At 62.5% G+C, this 4,734-nt stretch overlaps 1 long non-coding RNA gene across 1 annotated transcript in view; it reads right to left on the reverse strand.

Annotated features, from left to right (window-relative positions):
- Positions 1-1,904, reverse strand: part of LOC115948864 — a 54,466-nt gene extending 52,562 nt beyond the window's left edge. Inside the window, exon 1 of the long non-coding RNA XR_004082633.1 lies at positions 1,785-1,904. This is a non-coding gene — a long non-coding RNA (uncharacterized LOC115948864). The remainder of the gene's footprint in view (positions 1-1,784) is intronic.
- Between the last annotated feature and the right edge of the window lie 2,830 nt (positions 1,905-4,734).

Below are 4,734 nucleotides of genomic sequence, written 5' to 3' on the forward strand. Positions count from 1 at the left end.
GAGGCTTGGTGCCCTGAGCTCCAATGGTTGTGGGCCAGGCGCTGGCAGCAATGGCTGTACAGACCCCACAGCCAAGGCGCGTCCCTCCCGATGCAGGGGCACGACTGCACTATGGCCAGGGTGACAACCTGTCTGCCATCCCCTGAAAAGCAGCGCAGTCCCAGCCCCAGTGCAGCACAAGGTCCTGGAGAAACTTCCAGCGCTCCCACTTCAGCCAGGATGCTCACAACAGCTGGATCCAGAGTGATGTGGGGCTGGGCAGGACCACACAGCCCTTCCCCTCAAACTGCCCATCCATGGGACTTGCCCAAAACTGCCCACCCACGGGGCTGGCAGGGCCATGCAGCCCTGCATCCCAGAGTGCCCACCTGTGGGGCGGCTGGCTCGGGGCTGGGCGGGCACAGGAGGTGGAGCAGGGTGTGGGCAGGACACGGGCAGGGCGAGGTGGGCACAGCAGGACCCGCTGCTCCGGCAGACCCGGGGGTGGCTCGGGGCTGGCACACGGACGCGTGCTGTTGTTCTGGAACGGAGTGCACTGGCACAGCGGCATGTGGGAAGCTTGCATAATAGTGCCAGCCCACACTACGCCTGCTCCTTCCCAGCATGATCAGCCCCTTGCTTTCATGAGCAATAACATCCACCCAAAGTTTTCTAAAGACAAAAAAAAAAGAGCTTCAAGGTGATGCACAGAGCTCAGCTGCCTTTGCTGCCTCTGAACTGCTTAATGCAGCTGGGCAATCCATCTGCACGGCCACTCTAATCCCACAGTCTGGACAACCTGCACCCCAGCAAGGGGCGAGGAGCCTCAAGCTCCCATTTCGTGACTCCTGAGCAGGCACCTGGGGCTGGGGCAGAGCGGAGGAGCCAGTGTGCAGTGAGCAGCACAGGGAGGGGGGCACACACAGCCCCCACACGGGCAGCCCTGCTGGTGCTGCACGGCCCCACGGGCACTCCTCCTGCCAGGCACTCCCCTTGGCACTGCCAGCTGGGACAAGAGCAGCCCCAACTCTGGGGGCCCCCAGCACAGCAGCCGGTGGAGAGGAAGACAAATTCCGTGGCAGAACAGCCACAGGCAGAGCCCAGTCCCTGGGCTCCATGGCTGCCACAGCGTGGCCACGACTCCCTGAGCACTGCTGAGCCTGTGGGTGCTCGCAGCGCTGGGAGCAAACAGGGAAAACGCCTGGTCTGGAGGAGAGAGCCCCACTGCCCGCAGAGTTTTACATTTTTACTCCTCCTCAAGCTGCTGTGAGCTCCCAGAGCAGCCTGGTGTCAGCAGAGGGGGTTCCAGTCCGTGTAACGTGGACTGACGTTGGTGCGGGCTCAGCCCCGAGCGCAGGAGCTGCACGCAGCCCTGAGGGCAGGCTGCAGCACGGGAGCTGGGTCTCGGTGGGTCCAGCCGGGCTGGGACGTGCAGGGCTGTGTGTGGGCACACAGCCCTCCCATCGGGGCACCACCAGGGTCCTGCACGCTCCAGGACCTCCACACTGCTGCAGCCAGCAGGAGGGACACGGCTGGCACTGATCGAAGCGTCCCAGAGCCCCCCAGGCCACATCCCACGAGGATCAGAGCAGACGTGGCTTGTCCCAGCAGCGTTCCCCTTTGCCAGGTCAGCACACAAGGGTCTGGGCACACAGGATCTGTGCCCAGGGCTGGTGCAAAGTCCCTGGTGGGCTGACTGTGAGCTGCTGCCCCAGGCACAGCCATGGGAAGCAGCATCTTCCTCCTCAACCAAAAACTATCTCCATGCCCTCCCCTACCAGCTCTGCTGGGTGGAAACGACATACCTGAAGGCCAAGAGCAGGCGCCTCGGGTGCGGTGGCAGGTGGGAGCTCACGCTCGTGTTCGCCCCTCCACGCCGTCAGGAAGAGCTGTCAGGGTCTCACAGCAGCAGCTTCTCAGCCTGAAAGAGAGGGGGAGAGGCTCCAGTCCCGTCCCTGTGTGGGCACCGGGGGAGGACGCGGCGGAGCTCGGAGCGCCACGGCCCCGGGGATCGCACTGCTTGGCCCCCTCCTTCAACAGCACAGTGATCTCCTTCTACAGCACAATTATCTCACAGCTGGGAGCAGCTCTGGAGCAGCCCCTGACATGGGCAGAGGCAGGACCTGCCCAGTGGCAAAGACCCTGAGGAGGGGGAAGCGTGTTCAGCCCAGGGAACAGGACCCGCACACAGCAGGTCCCAGCTTACGGCCCCCAGAGGGACATGTCCCACTCTCTGCACTGACAGAAAATGCTGAGGCTGGTCCTGCCTCCCTGAGAGCACCAGCCCCGGCCTCTGACGAGTGCATGGGATGGAGGCAAGGAAAGGCAAAGACTTCTTCCTAAAGGAATAAAGTCCCCAACCCACCTGTTCCCCCAAAGGAGGAGGGGGGAGGCCACCAGCAGCTCCAGTTTGATTTTCCCCGACCCAGGTTGAACAGGAGATAATTTAACAGCTTGTCCCCCACTGTAATGGGACTGGTTCCCTGCTCCCCCGGGCAGCCCATCCATCAGAGCAGGGAGCAGTGACATCCCCTGGCACCCCAGGCAGGCAGCCCCCCCGGTGCCGTGAGTTACAGCACCTGCACCGTGAGCTGGGATGGGCTCAGAGCACCGGCTCCACACCGGGAACTGAGATTTATCCCCTCGGCGGAACAGGGGCAGAAGCTGGGAGATAAGTCACAGCAGAGCTGCAGGAGTGGCGCTCAAGGTCCTCCAAGGTTGGCTCACTAAAAACCCAGGAGAAGAGGAAGACAAGACCTGCCCACTGGTGTGGCTGCAAATCCCCTCCTGACGCTGAACCAGCCATGGCCAAGAGGGAGGGGGGAAGGGAGCTGGGCCCCCAGGCTGGCTCTGCAGCAATCCCTGGGGCACGCTGCTGCCAGGGCTTGTGAAGGCACCAAACACCCTCCCTGCACGTTCCAATAACCCCAGACAGGGATGGGCTTCCCAGCAGTAAAAATCCAGCCAGTAAAAATCCAAGAGGCAGCCTAGAGAGGCACTTGGATGCTGGCCCCAGGAGCAGACTGGAGGCCCCCACTCTGGGGCTGGCACCTGCACTCACCCAGCACACCGAGCATGCTGCTGGGAGTGGTGTGAGCTCCCAATGGGCACCGCCACTGGTTTGGGGACAGAGCACAGAGAACCCACAGAGACACAGTGAACATCGCAGGCACTCCCCAGACTCGCTGGAATTCCCCTCCTGCTTCATTAGTCCTGCTCATTAGGCTCTGCTCCTGATCAGCAGGCACAGCCAGAGCTCAGCAGCGTCGCTCCCCAGCCCTTCCCTCCCAGCCCCTTTAATGCTGGTCTGTCACAGCCGGTCCCCTAACCCCCCTGGGTGTCCCCTTCCACAGGCTCTGCCACCAGCCCCTCTTCCCTCCCTGCTGTGGTTTGTCAGTGACCAGAACCACGCTGGAGCTGGGGGCTCAGGGGGGACTCACACTGTGGGGTTTGCCCCCCACTGAACCCCTCCAATCATGGTCAGCAAGTGCAGGACGAGACAAACACTGGGAAAACCCAACTGCATCGCTGAAACAAACTGAACACAGCAGGATCTCATCAGCACTTTCAATTTTCAAAAGCAAAGCCACGTGAGTGCAGGACAGGGGCTGGCACGTTCCCCACCAGTGTTGGGGGCCCAGCAGCATCCCTCACCATCAGCAGCATCCCCGGCACCGGGAAGTGCTCCTTCCCCAGGAGGGATGGAGAGTGAATTGCAGATCCCTGCGGGACATCTCCCCCAGGAGCCGCCGGGATTTACTGCACACTAAACCACAGCGATTAGATCAACAAGCCAACCCCTGCAAGGCTGAGAGGTTTTATCAAAGCCAGCAGCACCTCAGGGAGGAGATGGGAAGATGATGCAGCTGCCCACAGCATCTGCAATCCCTGGGCCAGCCTGGCGGCTGCTGCAGGGGCAGGACCAAGGCTGTGCTGCTCATTTTCAGGAGGCTGAGCCTCTGCTGCTGCCTCCAGGTCCTGGCCCCAGCCCGGTGCCTCCTGTCAGACCCCACCGGGGCATGGGGTGCCACAGAAATGCCCCTCAGCAGGTGGGGCTGGCGGCAGCAGGGGTTTGGGGGGCAGCAGGGTTTTGGGGGCCAGCAGGAACTTGGGGGACAGTGGGAGCCTACAGTGCTTTTCCCTGGATTGCAGAGGAGCAGGAGAGGAATTTTCTTTCAGCAGCAAACTGGCTGAAGCAGCACTCGGCACCTGAGCAGCCCCAGCCCCTGCTCCAGCCCGACCTGCAGCTATTGCCCGCTCCTCTGCGCCACAGGCGGTGTCTGTGCAGCAGCACACGGCGCTCACTAACAGGATTTTGATGCTAAACAGAAGATGTTTTTTTTCCCCGGGTCTCACTTACGTCACACCTGGAGGTATCCATGGCCATGGAGGTGACACTGAGGAAGGCTAAAGAGTTCCGACTCCTGCGCTGAGGGAGCAGCTTCTCCTCCAGCTGCCAAACAGCAGGATAACAGTGACCCAGCACTGCCTGCCCTCGTGTGCCCCCATCCCAGCACTGCCCCGGGGAGGGGAGGGCAGAGCACGCCCCCACTGCCACTGCCCCACTGCCCCTCTCCTCGCCAGCTCCTGTGGGAGGGAGCAGAGCCCCTTGCTGCTGGGGCTGCGCTAAGGAAGCCTGCATCCCATGGGCACCATCTGCTCCCAGTGCCCCCAGCGCCCCAGGGGTGTGCTGGGGGAGCCTGAAACCCACAGGCATCACCTGCAGCCCATGGGCATCACCTGCAGCCCACGGGC

This window comes from Geospiza fortis, unplaced genomic scaffold (genome assembly GCF_000277835.1).
Source record: "Geospiza fortis unplaced genomic scaffold, GeoFor_1.0 scaffold261, whole genome shotgun sequence".
Classification (NCBI taxonomy): Eukaryota; Metazoa; Chordata; class Aves; order Passeriformes; family Thraupidae; genus Geospiza; species Geospiza fortis.